General features: G+C 39.6%; 1 protein-coding gene and 1 long non-coding RNA gene across 2 annotated transcripts in view; one reads left to right on the forward strand and one right to left on the reverse strand.

Annotated features, from left to right (window-relative positions):
* The window catches only part of LOC128017541 (basement membrane-specific heparan sulfate proteoglycan core protein), a 1,082,135-nt gene that overhangs the window by 367,171 nt on the left and 698,728 nt on the right, over nucleotides 1-16,236 (forward strand). The window lies entirely within an intron of this gene.
* Nucleotides 2,482-3,166, reverse strand: LOC128017455 (uncharacterized). The gene is made up of 2 exons (XR_008184459.1): nucleotides 3,007-3,166; nucleotides 2,482-2,933 (listed from the first exon to the last, which is right to left on the reverse strand). It is a non-coding gene; the product is annotated as an uncharacterized LOC128017455 (long non-coding RNA).

Genomic DNA, 16,236 nt, shown 5'->3' on the forward strand with positions numbered 1-16,236 from the left:
AAATGTTAATCCCATGGTGGTGGTAGTGCATGTACAGTTCTCTCTCCACCTTCAATACCACGACTTAGGTGTCCTTGAGCAAGGCATCAAACCCCCAACTGCTCCCCGGGCCGCATTATTAATGGCTACCCACTACTCCAGGTGTGTGTTCACAGTGTGTGTGTGTGTTCACTGCTGTGTGTGTGTGAACTTTGGATGGGTTAAAAGCAGAGCACAAATTCTGAGTATGGGTTAACATACTTGGCCGTATGTGATGTCACTGAATGAGAGTATAGTTCCTAGCCATATCGGCCTAAAAAAATCACAACTTTTAATTTTCTGTCGGTCTTCGTACACGCTGTAACTACAGAAGAGTCAAGTCTTAAATAGGAAAAAATATAGAAACTCTTTGTTCATTTTTGAGCGAGATGCTTACGGTCTGATCAGATTCAATGATCTATGCTAAGCTAAGCTAAAAGTGCTAATGCCAGACCTGGACATCGGCTGAATGGATTTGAAAACAGTAAAACTCAACTGTTTAATTCTAGGGGAGTTGGAAAATTAGCCTGTCATTTATTTTTTTATTTTTTTAAGCGGTGTTCCTTTAAGAAAAAAATCTTTATTTGAGTGAATACATGACACTGATAAACTCACACTTTATTGTCTTTTTGCACTTCCTGTAAATTACCCTAATAATCAGTGTTGCCAGATATTGCGAGACAAATAAGCAACCAGGGGGGTATTCCAGAAAGCTTGGTTAACTTACCATTTGATAAACTATAACCTCTGGGTTGATTTACCCCAAACAGGCATACCATGAGTATGTCGGTTCCAAAACACCTGAGAAGAGTTAGTTTAATCAACCTCTGACTGGTTACCCAGAGTTAATGCGCGTGCACAGTGCATGTATAAAGACATTTTCAATGGATCGCCGATTTCACGAGTCACCATGGAAACTCAAAGCGAAAAAAAGAGAGCGGCGTATTTCACAGAGGCGGAGTTGGAAGTTTTAATGCATGCTTATGAGGAGTTTAAGCCAATAATATTAAAAAGAAGCAATACAGCTGCATCGGCTTAAGCAAGAGAATTGGCTTGGCAAAAAATAACGGACAGAGTAAATGCGTGAGTGTATTAAATTACAAATTTGGTATTGGCTCCCGTTTTATTGAAATGCAAAATAATGAAGTATGACTTATACATCCTTTTGAATATGTTAAATCACTATGAAAGCATTTACTTTTCCTGCCATTTATTTCTTTAGCTTGAAATAATAATGTATATTTCTTATTTAATAAGGTGTAATCCTTCTGGAGCCACAAGAACTTTAAGCCAAGTCAAAATGAAACACAAAAACATTCTGCAAAAAGGTAATATTTGATTACACAATTACTGAACTATTATTATAACAGGATTTAGTATATTCATTCTGTCATGCAGCTAACAGAAAGAAGACTGAAGCCCGTCTAACTGGCGGGGGGCCACCACCACCTCCCCTCACCCCATCTGAGGAGCTGGCTCTGTCCCTTAATAAAGGGCGACCAGTGGTTGCTGGCATTCCAGGGGGCAGTTCATCACACATACTATGCACCACACGTGATGGTGAAAAAAGGGTGACATGTAAGTTTACCTCTATGATTTGTTTTCATTTTTTGTCCTGATAAATTACTATCTCTGTCACTTAAGGCTTTTTGAACAAGATTAATTTTTTATGTAGGCTTACTTTATTTAACTGCATATGATGTATTATTTTCTTTGATAATATTGAGAATTTAACGGGTTGTGTGTTCTTATAGATACTGATGGACGGATTGTATTATTGGACTCTCCAGAAAGAACACAGTCTGTCACAGTTGTAAGTGATTTGTTTGGTTTTTTTTGCCAAATAATGTATACTTGAATATTTGTCTTGTAGGATGAAGATGATGATGACGATGAAGAGACCACATCTGCTGTGACAGAAGTGGACAATGCTGGTAGATCCACTGAGGTATGATGCATACCATTATGATGTGTGGCCCCTTTTTGCATTAGAGTAACAAACTGTCATTGTCCTTTCTCAGTACATACCTAGGATCTGCCCACAGATGAGGGTCCTTCAGCCTCAGCACACAATCTAAGCAGGGTAAGAATTTGTGTCCATGTGTCCATATTTGAATTTTATTGTCTGACCAAACAATCTCATTTATTACATTTTTCCACCTTAGTTGCCAGCAAAGGAGCTGTATAAGGTCCATCTTCAAAAACGAATAAGAAAAAGTGACATGGAGATGGACCTTATACAGCTTCAAATGGAAGAGAAAAGGCTCCTCATTAAAAAAGCAGCACTTGAAATAGAATTACTTGAGAATTGCCTTAAGGTGAGAACTTGTCTGAATATTAATCTGTTGCATGTTAAAAGTGGTCTGTCTGTCTGTCTGTGTCTGTCTCTATCTATCAATCTATCTGTATGTATGTATGTATGTATGTATGTATGTATGTGTAAAGCAATATAAAAAAAAAACATTTTAATGAATTTTACTTTTATTGTTTTTCAGGAAATGAAGAAATAAACTGCCTGGCAGACCAGTGCAAAAAAAACTAATAAAAGTAATTTTGACAAATCCTGTCTCTCAAAAGTCTTCCGTCTCTGTTGGCCTCTAAAATCTGTGGGTGTTCCTCTTGGCCATCTTCCTCAATACAAGGAGGGTGGCTCTCTCCTCTTATAGTGGCAATATTGTGAAGCACAACACAAGCCACAATAATGTCGCATGCCCTCTCTGGACTAACCCGGAGCCCACGCAGACACTGAAACCGAGATTTGAGGATCCCTATAGTCATCTCCACCTTGGCCCGTGTTCGGCTGTGAGCCAGGTTAAACCGTGTCTGTGGTCCAGGCTCAGGTTCAGGGTAGGGTGTCATTAAATAGGGCAGACAAGGGTATCCTCTGTCCCCCAGCAAGTAACCATTGTACTGTCCTGTAATGATTGAAGTGTACAACACAAATATAGTAAAAACGAAAAAACAAAAATTGTATAAAGCAAATCATACCCTGCTGAAATGTCTGGCATAATAATGACTCGCGGAAAATTCTGGCATCATGCACAGATCCTGGCCATTTTGCCTCGACATTGGTGATGATTTGGGTTGCCTCACATATTACCTATAGTTAGTGGAAAAAGTAATGACTTTGATGATTTTAAGAAGGGGAAAAAATCAAGTTGTTACCTGCACATTGATACTATGAATAGATTTCCTATTAACATAGTCTCCCTCATTTATTGATGGAGCTTTGAATGTGAGTGCCATCAATGCACCCAATTACATTTGGAAACCCTGAAACAGAAAGTTATGGAAGTATGAAGTGTGTGCATAATGAATACATGTATAGATATTAATAATATGACTACATATTAAATATGCGTTATATATTTTACTACAAAGGACAAACCTGCCACTCTGTGGAATTCGTCTTTAATAACAAGCAGAGGTTTATGGCCAGGGAACTGTACAAACGTGGGTAACAACTGTTTAAGTGCCAGACACACTGTACGAACGGCTCTACACACAGTTGCCTTTCCCACATGCTCTGAATCGCCCACACTGTACAAAAAATGTCCAGACGCAAAAAACCTGAGTGCTATGCACAGAATGTTTTCTGTGCTAAGCGCAGAGCCGCGGTTTGTCACATTTGCGATATGCGGTTTTAAAAGACGTGTTAAATAAACTAATGAATCTTTTGAAAAACGATAACGCTCTTTTAAATATTCATTAGGGTATGCAAACACATCAATACACGGTCTTATAACCCTCTCCCGACGAAAAAAAAACCTTGTATAATTTGTGCTTCTACGTCCACAGGATCCTCGTCAAAAGGGCACGCCATGCTCACCAACCTTCTGAAACGAAGTTACACTGAAACATAACCTGCTCTCGAGCAGGTTATCTTCAGAGAGTCAGTTGCTATGGTTACATACATACCCAGAAAGTTACCTCTGTTTTTGGAACCGAACGTTGAGGTTATCCACGAACTTACCCTTAAACATACCGAGGTATGTCACATAACCTGCTTTTTGGAATACCCCCCAGGCCTGTGAAAACAAGCCCAAAACAATTGACTATTTACTACGGAGCCCCCCTAAGTTCTGGAAAGTGAAAAATAAACTGTGTGCACGGTTTTACAATCCATGGGGACAGATTTTAAACTGTGGGTACATGTTTTCAATTTGCATCCTCCAATTTACAAAACTGCACATGGTACAGTTTATTTATTTTTCTCCCCCCTGAGCTTCAGGACAATGACCACAAGAGGGAGTTAAACCACCTTTTAACATCATTTAACATTAGAAAAGTGATGGGATATCAAATATAGACTGATGTACCAAGTACATTTTATACACAGTTAGCATCTGATAATTACAGTTTACACACACAAATAAATATCATCCTGAATTCACAAATTCTTTATTTATTATTGCAAGGACTGCAGAAGATCCCATGTTTATATAACTATAACCCAGAAACAGGAGAAATTACTGATGATCTTAGTGTCCAGCAATAAAGTGGCTCCTGCTCTGATGAACAAATAAGTGATTTAGAAAAGACTTAAATAAAATAAACTGGTTTAAAAACCATTCTGGTCAAAACCATATGAAAAGATGAGGATGAGGCTTGGTCTAAAACATTTTTCTTAAGACTCATAACACTTTAGCCTCATATATATGAAGAATAACACCACATTATCTTTCAAGTTGCTTCAGGTACCAAAGTGAACCCATGAAATATCTGAAAATATCTTAAATATCCTGACACATTCAACATGTTTTACGTCTACATCCAGACATTCTTGATGGCCCACATTCAAACAAGAACATAATAAAACCATATAAATAATCAAAACAAACTTGTGTGAAATGAGAATGTAACTATCCTCTTGTTTAGTTGAGGAGTGTGTGGGGACCCAAAGAGGGTCAATCAAAGTCAAATGTCAAAGTGTATGAGTTTAAGACGTCACAGGACAGAGCTTGTGCTGCAGAAAGAAAAGGTAAGATTTTCTAATGAGGGATAAGGTCAAATTATACTTCAGCTATAACACTATACCTAGGATTCCCTAAATCATATTAAATATTACAGTACTTTGAGGATTATCATCATTCATCAAAAACAACTTTCCTTCTTAGCATCATATCCTGGCTCTAATAAAAAAGATACAGTAACAGTGCTTACCTTAATTCAAATTCATCTTCACTATCCTCATCTGCATCCGTCTCCCTGCTCTCTGATGCTCCTCTCACAGAGTACATGCGACTATTGAAACACTGGAACATCTCTTGACTTGGGACAAAGTCCTTGTCTGCTCAGTCTGTATCTTATGTAGAGTATGCTGCTGAGAGTTTCTTGTCCCATTCTGTTCCTCAGTTTGGACTTGACCAGGTTCATCTGTGAGAAAACTCGTTCTACATCAGCATTTCTCAAAGGCATCACAAGCAACGACAGAGAAAAGAGGGCAAGTGTTTTGAAAGTGTGGTCTCCATTGCTGTCTTTGTAATTGAGCACTTGAACCCAAAAGGCCTCTGCCTGACTGTCCTCCTTGTTTGTCCATGAGAGATATGCAGCAGACTGATACTGGGTTTCAAGAGCTGCAAGATCACCAGAGTAGAGCTTCAGCATTGAGACTGAGCTGAGCTGTGGTTTAGTTTGTGACAGGATGACACTCGGACTGAACACAGTCATAGATTTCCATATCTGGATGTTAGCTGGGAGTCTCTGTTGCACTTGTCTATCCGCCTCCACCAAGAAGTCACGGCACCTGCTCTTCATATTTCTCTCAGACGTGCTCTCCATTCTTGCTTCATCCAATGCCATCATGAAGGTGACCCCATAACTGACTGCACCCACAGGAAACAAAACACTGGGGTCTGTTATGTCAATTGCAAACAGTTGTTCCTCTGATGTGGGGATCATTCCAGGTCTCACCACTCTGGAGATGAAGCAGCGAAAGAAAAGAAGCACAGACTCCAACATTTAGATTGGATTGCCCCTGTCCTGCTGGAACAGCTTGTTGATCCTGTTGAATTCTTGTAGAAAAGGCATTAAAAACAGCAGGTACAGTTTGTTAACAGTAACAGATAATGTTATATGAAGCACCATTACTTCAAATGAGTTATACTTGAAGCCTGCCCTCTGAGAAATCCTGAAAACGTTGTTATAAATTGAAGCAACACCTCCCCCTTTGCCTTTTAGACGTGGCTCGTGTTTATAAAAGTAATCTTGGGGGGTGGACTCATTTAAAATAATGTAATCACCAGGTTTTAGCCAGGTTTCTGTCAAACAGAGTATATCTATATTATGATCAGTTATCATATTATTTACAAAAAGTGTTTTCGTAGAAAGGGATCTGATATTCAATAAGCCAAGCATTATCATTTGTTTATCCGTTGTGCATTTGTTTTTTATTTGTTGAACCTCAATTAAATTGTTAATCTTAACTTGGTTTGGACATTTTTTTTGTATTTTCTAGTTCGTGGAACAGACACAGTCTCTATAGTGTGATATCTAGGTGAAAGAGTCTCTATGTGCTGAGAATTAGCTGACCTTTGTGACGGGAAGCAGCTAGCAGACGGTCGGTTTAGCCAGTCTGTCTGCTTCCTGACCTGGGCCCCAGTTAGTCAAGTATAAACACTAAGACTATGTGCCATATTTCTAGAGAGAAGAGTGGGGCCACCCCAGGAGGTATGAAGACCATCTCTTTTCAACGGGTCAGGTCTGCCCCAAAAGCTCGTCCAATTGTCTATGAAACCTATGTTATTCAGTGGGCACCACTTAGACATCCAGCCATTGAGTGATGACAATCTGCTATGCATCTCGTCACCACGGTAAGCAGGGAGGGGACCAGAGCATATTACAGTGTCTGACATCGTGCTTGCAAGTTCACACACCTCTTTAAAGTTATTTTTAGTGATCTCCGACTGGTGAAGTTGAACATCATTAGCGCCGGCATGAATAACAATCTTATTGTATTTACGTTTAGCATTTGCCAGCACAGAGATAAACTGTACATGTGGCAAGAAGTGCAAATAACAATAGCAGGAGAAGCCATTACTCACCGTGCTTGATGAAATATTCTTACTGCAGTTGTTTGATGAAACTGGAGCGAGAGAGAGGAGAGGAGAAAAGAAAACTAGAGTTGGGGTACTCGAACTTGGACTCGGACTCGAGTCCGGACTCGAGTCCAATTTTGAATGAACTTGGACTTGTCACGCACTCGGGTGAATTTGTACTCGGACTTGACACGGACTTGAACATTTTGGACTCGGAAAATATTCCGAGTACAGTCGAGTCCACGTCATGTGTAACAATAAAACCAGCATAAAATTGAAATGATAAATTAATGAATGTCTCCCCTTCTGTCATTTTACTGCACCACACCGGCAGGCAGAAGTCTCATGCTTGCAGACGAAACACACGCACCACTCACTGGATATCAATGTGGATTAGTGATGGGAAGTTCGATTCTTTTCCGCGAACCGGTTCTTTCGGACGGTTTGATTCAATAAACCGGTTGAAAAAAAAAAAACAGTTCACCGGATACATAATCCATTGAGATGTATTTGTTATTAAATGAATTTACGTTTCGTCAGATTGCCCTTCATTCAAACCCTCGGTTTACCCGCACTCATTACATTAGCACAAAATCAGTACAGAATCAATCACCAAAAGAATCAGTTCGGTTCAGACGCGCTGTGAGTCATTCGGCTTCATGCTGAATCACACATGCGCAGTATCATCTGCTCCTCGGTTCTCGAATCGGACGCGTCCGAAAGGAAACGGTTTTCGGTTCAGTTTACTGATGATCTGAAAACTGATACAACCGGTTCTTGACTCGAGAACGAGAATCGCTCAAAACCCGGGTAGGAAAATCTGACAGGGTAGGATAAAATGTCAGGACACCGGCATGTGCTGCAGTTCAGTATCATCAGCTGCTCTACTCCTGTTCATGTTCTGTTTACTACAAACTCAGTTTGTGAATCTGTCATCATTAACTATAAATACAGTACAGATATTTCATAAATCATCCCTTATTCATATTAAACATGGAGTCTTTAGAGTCTTAATTATTGTCCAACTTCTCTGAAAACCCCTTTGGCCCATACATAATCTACAATATACAGATTAGAAACATGTAGCCCCTATCTTTAAAAAAAAAACCCTATATATATATATATATATATACATATTTTTTTATAGTTTTATCACACTTTCCGATGTTTAACAAAATACTTGAAAAATTACACGCATGCGCAGTATCATCAGTTCATCTGTTCTCAAATCGGACGCCTCCGAAAGAAACGGTTTTCGGTTCAGTGTACTGGTGATCCGAAAACCAATGCAACCGACTACTAGTTCTGTTGACATAAAATAAAAATGTTCAATGGCAATGACTAGATGTAACAGTGGTATTTTTTTATTACATTTGTATATTGCCATTGGTTTAATGGGTTGAAAGGTTAAAATATTAATAGAATGTAAAAATGTACAATACCAATTTATAATCTTTTTTAATTTAATTACTTTCTGGACTCGGGCGGACTCGACTCGGACTCGGCCTTTAAGAACTCGGACTTGAGTCCAACTCGGCCCCTTTTGGACTCGGACTCGGACTTGGACTCGATGTTTGTGGACTTGGTCTTGACTCGTACTCGACAAAGGTGGACTCGGACCCAACTCTAAAGAAAACGCTAATGACAAGCTAACGAGTGCTAACGCTTTGCAGGTGTACTGCACTCACGGAAAAGTGAACGATCAAAGTTAATCTGATAAGATTGATCGATAATATCAGAAATATGGTGTGAATTAAGTTATATTTTACCACTTAAAACAAACAAACAGACAGTGATAGTAAGATAAAGATTCCAGAGAAAAAATAAAACAAAAACATCTACACGGAGCTACGATTAGCTACCGAAGGCCAACAGGAAGTAGAGAAAACACTGTCCAGCAGCGACACCCGCAGGCAGCATTTTGCATCTTGAATCTCAATTCGTACAGCTGAGTCTTAACTCATTTTCAAGAAACATCTAAAGACTCATCTTTTTCGCCTACACTTAACCAACTAACACTAGCACTTCTCCTTTTCTTGTCTATTAATTTATAAAAAACCTGGCTATGCTTTCTGTACTGGACTAACTGAGACTTGTCATGGCACTTGTATACTGTTGTTGTTGTTGTTCTCTTGTTGACCTGACTGCTTCTATTGTTCTCATTTGTAAGTCGCTTTAGATAAAAGCGTCTGCTAAATGATTAAATGTAAATGTAAATATTGCGTGAGAACTTGCATTATAATAGTAGTAATAATAGCAATCATATCTGCCCTGAAACTGCGTCAGCAACCGGGTCCTTTTTAGACTTCTGGGTCCTAACAATAGGCGTGTGACTGACGCCTGACTAAATAACAACAGCGATTAACCATTACACACATACTAGAACTGTATGAACATTAAATAACTGGCCGTCATTTTAGTACAATGATGGATCATTGTTTACATTATCAGTCATCTGTTACTTCAGAGAACTTGTACACATCCCGAGTCCTACTATGTATGTATAAATTGCTAGGGTTGTTGTATTTCTTAAATATAACAGTTAATTTGAAATAACCCAATTACTTAATTCAGTAATTCTTATTCTTTGGGATTTAAGACAAGTCTGGGGTTGTCCTAAATTAAAGAAGTTATTTACAATGATTTTTAAGAAGATTATTTTTAAGTTCTGTCTTATTTATTTATTTTTATTTTATTCTATATAAAATATATTTTTAAGAATATTTTTTTGGGAATACACAATATTCTGAACTTTTTTTCTTTAAAAAATAGTTTATACTGTTTTCGTGAATCCGGCCCAAGACTCTTAACGGCGATCTTGACGTGAGAGTTGTTCTTCTCCACATCGTAGTCAAGACCAACATTACTTTCTCTGATAATGGTTTTGGTTTAATCATAACATGGTGTCTCACTTAGCTGGAGTAATATTACAGTAAACAGAGGTAAGGCCCACCCAAATTAAGGCTGGTCGAACAACATCCAGTCGACCTGTTGGGGTCATCTGGCTGCAGAATCATGTCTGATCTTCTTGCAAGTGTTTCTTAAGCACATATTTATAAATATGCAATCATTATGTGTCTCAATTATTATAATTCGATAATGTTTGTAGAGATTCGATAACCATAAAAATGGTAACATCTCTAATATAATCATAGCATCAATGTTCACAGTCAAAGTGAGTTCTGCAGATGCTTCTCTCATTTTGTGGGTTGTTTCTATTGTGGGCCTAATTTTTCTGCAGCCATGTGGAAAAAAACTGTTACAATACACCTTGCATTGTCTTCTTTGGCTCATCACTGAAGACACATCTTTATTTGTGCGTTGATGACTTTAGAAGCTGCTTGAAGTGAGAAAATGACAGAAGTGTTAAAAGAGGCCTAATAAAGGTTGAGCTGGTGGTTGTGGTTTGACTTCTGCTCTGTTTCTGCTCTATAGTTTTAACCAGAGCGAGGAAGATAGTTATTCTTATTCTTCATTTGTAGTTTCATAAACCTCAAAATACTACAACAAGGGCAAAAGATTCCCAGCAACATGTTCATGTAATTTTCATTTACTTCCCTTCTTAGAAAATATGTTCAATGTCACATTGAAGAGTCTCTGTTTTCTTACATTTATATTAGTTTAAATTCATATTGCTTTATTGGCATGACATACTTAGGTACTTAGGAATAAATGTAAAATAATTACTCCTAAAAATTTTAAATATTGTACCAAGACACCAATGATCTTCTCAGGTCAGGTCTAAGCCTGGTCAAACAACATCCAGTTGACCTACATGCAAATCGCCTTTTGGGGTCATCTGGCTGCAGAATCATGTCTGATCTTCTTGCAAGTGTTTCTCAATCATTATGTGTCTCAATTATTATACTTAGTTTATTTTTGCAGAGATTTGATAATCATAAAGATGGTAACATCTCTAATATAATCATAGCATCAATGTTCAAAGTCAAAGTGAGTTCTGTAGAAGCTTCTCTCAGTTTTGTGGTTTGGTAGGTGATGTACCTTGTAGTGCAAACCACAACATTTTGTGGGTTGTTTCTACTGTGGGCCTAAAATTGGTTCCGTAAATGGCCTGGATCTTCTCAGCTGCTCTCACTATGCGTTGAAGAGTCTTTCGGCAGGATGTGTTGTAGTTGCCATACCACACAGTGATGCAGCTTGTCAGGATGCTTGATGGGGTGTGGGGCTCTAGTTCTCTTCAGTTTGAGGAGGAAGTAGAGAAGCTGTTGTCATTTATTGGCCAGTGCTGCATTGTTGTCTGTCCGGGAGAGGTCTTCTGTGATGTGCACATCCAGGAAGTTGGTTCAGAGAGAGATTGTAGTCACTGCACCATCCGGCCAGGTGGCTCACCTCGCTCCTGTAGTTTGTCTCAGCTAATGAGACCCACCACAGTCGTGTCATCCACAAACTTAATGAAGAGGTTGGAGTTGTGTGACGGTGTGTAGTCGTGGGTCAGCAGATGCCGCGTTTCCACCGAAATTACCCGGAACATTTTTACCAGGAACTTTTTTTCCCAGGAACTTTTTTCCCCCCAGACATGTTGCTTTCTGCGTTTCCACCGCGGTGTAAAGTACCGGGAAGATTAGGCAAATAGACTGGTGACGTAGGTCCGCGCGCGTTTCTCATTACAAAGTACCGCTGATAAAAAATTTAAAAAAAAGTACGCTGATTTTGGACGTGCATCATCGGTAGTTAGTTCAGACTTTGTGCATTCGACTGGGGAGTGTGATGTCCGTGACGACGCAAGTCCGGTAAATCTATAAACAGCAGCGTACTTGATAACTTCAGTCAGCTCGTCTTGGCTACTTCAATTTTCCTTACTGTATATTTACAATAAAACGAAATAGGATATAAAATACCACTGCCTCCTTTGGTTTTCATTTAAGCATAATAACAGCTGCAGAAATGTACTTAGTTCAGGGATATGCAGCCATTACAATAAAACGAAATATTATATAGACCTGCCTTTTTTATTTTCATTTTAACATATAGATAAATTGAATACAGACCAAAGAAAACCTGCTAGATTTACCCCGCAGCTGAATTATATTTTATGTTTAACCACTAAAGAGATATCAGAGCCAGCGGCACATATCAGAAGGTCTACCCCAGGAGAGGCTGCTCTCGGCGGATACATGAGGACTGAGCTCCCGCTGATTGCGTGGAGCTCACCGTCTCAGAGATCGGCGAAACACATTTTTAAATAGGCGCTGTCTTCATAAATAAACAACAGATTTGAGTTTTAAACAACTACATTCTTCCCTGAAATAGTTGTAAAATTACATTTCAATAACAGTAATATTTTGAAAATGTTGATACGAATAAATGGTGGTTGAACTCAACCAATGCTGCGTGGACTCAACCAATCAGAATGTTTAGCGCCAAAGTCCCGCCCCCGGAAGTTCCTGAACTTTGAAAAAGTACCACCTCGCCAGCAGGGACTTCTGATGGGCATTTTTTTACCCGGAACTTTATTTAGTTCCTGGTTCCTGCGGTGGAAACACACCAAGTACCAGGCCAAAGTCCCTAGTTCCTGGGTAAAGTTCCTGCGGTGGAAACGCGGCTAGAGTGAAGAGGAGCGGGCTCAACACACATCCTTGGGGGGCCCCAGTGTTCAGTGTGATGGTGCTGGATGTGTTACTGTCGACCCGTACTGCCTGAGGTCTTGAAGTCAGAAAGTTCAACAGCCAGTTGCACAGCGAAGTGTTGAGCCCCAGCTGGACCAGTTTGTGAATGAGCTGTTTATGGATGATTGTGTTGAATGCTAAACTGAAGTCTATGAACAGCATTCTGAGTCCTTTTTGTCTATATGTGTGAGTGATGCTGTTTTGTTCCTCAAAGCAAGCGAAGAAGGCGTTCAGCTTGTTCATCAGGGAGATGTTGCTGTCACAGGTCTGCAGTGGGGGCTTGTAGTCCGTAATGGTCTGTATCCCCTGCCACAGGCTCCAAGTGTCTCTGCTGTCGCTGAAATGATGGGCTATCCTCCTGGAGTACTGTCTCTTAAGCCCCTTTCACCCTACGATTCCGGCAAACACACGGGTAAAGTGTTCCGGCAATGGGTCGCTAGATTTTGCACTTTCACACTGCCAGGGATTACCCGGGATATGTGCGTGCTTTCAAACACAACCCGTAAAGGTCCCGTAATAACAGGTGACATCAGGACTTGACGAAAACATTAGGCTTTCACTGAAGCAAGCAAACGATCTCGGCGTCAGCGTGGAAAGTGAGAAACTAACTGATCTCTGCTTCATTACAGTTTGCACATATTTTTTTTTGTCCCGAACGTTGATCTTCCTTCAAAACAGCCGGTTAAAGAGTCACGTGATAACATGCGTCATCACTACAACACGGCATTAGATTTGGCTTTTGTTCACACAGCGCTAACCCCAGGATTGAGCACGGCAATGTTACTAGGTCCCCGACCCGGGTTCAGTGCCGGAATCAATCCTGGGAAGTGTTTGCTTTCACACAGAAGGCGACCCGGCAATGTTCCGGCAATATACAGGGTCCGACGTGCAGTGTGTAAAGGGGCTTTACCCTCTCTGATGCCGCGGGACAGGTTGGTCCTAGCTGTCCTCAGGCCCACCTCATCTCCAGCTTTGAAGGCAGTGCTCCACGTCTTCAGGAGACTGTAGACCTCTCCTGTCATCCACGGCTTCTGATTGGCCCGGACAGTGATGGTTTATGTGACCGTTACATCATCAATACACTTGTTGATGTAGGCAGTGACAGTCTCTGAGTACTCTTGGAGGTCAGTAGTGCTATTGTATGTGGCAGCCTGCTTAAACATATTCCAGTCAGTGGTGTCAAAACAGTCTTGAAGAGCCTATTACGACCCTTCAGGCCACACTTGAATCTGTTTGTAAACTGGTTTGGTGACTTTAACGAGCGGTCTGTATGCAGGCATTAGCATGAGAGTGATGTAATCTGAGGCTCCGAGGTGGGGGAGGGCTTTGTAGGCTCTTCTATGTGTTGTGTAAACAAGGTCTAAAATTGTATTACCTCGTGTTGGAAGGTTAATGTGTTGGTGTGTTTTTGGAAACCCACTCTTTAATTCTGCATGGTTGAAATCCCCAGCTATGATGAGAAAAGCATCGGGGTGTGCTGTCTGCTGCTCACTGATGAGCTGGTTCAGTTTATTTAGTGCATCGTTACTGTTACTGTTACTGTTACTGTTGTTTGGAGGAATGTAAACAGCAACGAGCAGTATGGCTGTATATTACCTCGGTAGATAAGAACGATTGGCACTTAATAATCATAAACTCCAGCAGGGGTGAGCAGTGTTTGCAGACCAAACCACGCATCATTGATGTAAACACAAATACCTCTGCGCTAACCCCTCTTCTGCTTCCTCTCACGCCGCTTATTGTGCCTCCGCACAACACCGTTCTGACGGGACAGAGAGAAGCCCCTGCGTGTGGATGTGTCGCCATCTCGCATACATTGTAATTGTAATTGTTGATGAGAGAATAACTCAGATAAGAGCGGGTCTTACATGAACAGAACTACATTAGAAGTCAGCTCATGATTTACTTGCTATTCTCTGATCTGTTCATAATCTGTGAGGCTTTGGCTGTGAACGAACAAAACAAAGCAGTGTGAGAACAATTACTGAACACTTTCTCTTTATAAGGATAAAACAGCTTTAACAGTTTTAATGCACTAAAAGAGTAAATATCTTCGAATGGGTCTGGTTTTCTTCCTATTTCTTGATGTATTTGTGTGTAGAGTTTGTCTCCTCCCTCATCTCTTCTTGAAGTGTGAAAAGCAGGAAGTGTCTGATTTAGTTCAAACAGTCTGTTAATGTGTCAGTATGGGCTCCAGTGCACTGTCTCTCACACTCTGTGAGTATTTCATTATATTCTACACTATCTTCTGTTTTTAATACAGTATTCAGCTGAAGATTAATGCTTGTGCTGTGTGTAGGAGGGTCTATGAATCCACCGTCTTGCTGTTTATCATATTCTTTATTGTTCAGATTAATGTGATGATATGTTACGTGTGGATCAGATCCAGAGTTTGAGAGAACATGTATTTATCTGTGCTGCTTGTGAAAGATGGAGGCTCTGTGGACGTGTGCTTTTGCTTGGTTTTGTTATAATACACGTTCTTCATATTTCAGGTAGTTCAGTTAATTCAGATGTGTTTGTTTAATATGAGTTTGGTGTTGTGTGATATTGTTTCTTTAAATAGACTTTCTATTTTTCTATCAGAGACATCAAGAGTTTGAGAACAGTTTTCATCTTTTTTTTTAATTCTTTCTGCTAGTCTTATTGAAAATGAATTGTGCATATAGTCCTCCCAAAAAATGTTGGTTCGTTAAATCACTCTTTAAAATGACAGAAATTCATTGCGGAAAACACAGTCTATCAAACTTGTCACATTTGCCAAAAAATGATGCTCAAATGTTTCTCTGAACTAACTTCCGTTTTCTGAGACACTTTTAAAATAATTTTTAACCAGTTTATCTCAACATCATTTTTAGCAGATGTGTGAAGTCTGTTCTCAGCAGAAAAACCACAGCTGTAGTTCATGCTTAACATATGAACATGTTCCTCTAACACGTGACACTCAGAAAGTGTGTTCGGTCTTCATTTTGAACAACATATTTATTGTTTCTTAATATACTTCATATACATACTCACCGCTGGTTCACTTTAACTGAACTGAGATTGGTTCATTTAAAATAGACTTCATGTGAAAACACACTAAGTGTTCAGATTCTTTCACAGTCACTATAGTGTCACAATTAACCCTTGAGCTGCTGAAAACCCTGTAACACATTTGAAGGGCAGCCCTTTCAAAAAGTGCGTTTAAATTAGGTGTTATTAATATTGAGATTATGGACCTCAGTTTTTGAGAGGAAAAAAAGCATTATTTGTGTTTCATTTTGTCACTAAGCACTAAATTATGAAAATAATTTGCACTGTTTATCACACTATAGTGTGTTTCAGGCTCAGATCAACGATGTCTGCAATCGATCAGTCTTTAAAAATAAATTCAAAGTCTGTCTCAATTTAAAGAAAACAAGGTGACAAAAATATTGAATTTAATATTTGGTGATATAGAGCATAATAAAAGATTTATAAGCTATTTTTGTAGGCCGGTCATTTTTGACCCGGAACACAGAAAGTGTAATAAGGTGAGGGAAAATTTTCCAAAAAATATAGAAAAAATGTTG

This window comes from Carassius gibelio, chromosome A7 (genome assembly GCF_023724105.1).
Source record: "Carassius gibelio isolate Cgi1373 ecotype wild population from Czech Republic chromosome A7, carGib1.2-hapl.c, whole genome shotgun sequence".
Classification (NCBI taxonomy): domain Eukaryota; kingdom Metazoa; phylum Chordata; class Actinopteri; order Cypriniformes; family Cyprinidae; genus Carassius; species Carassius gibelio.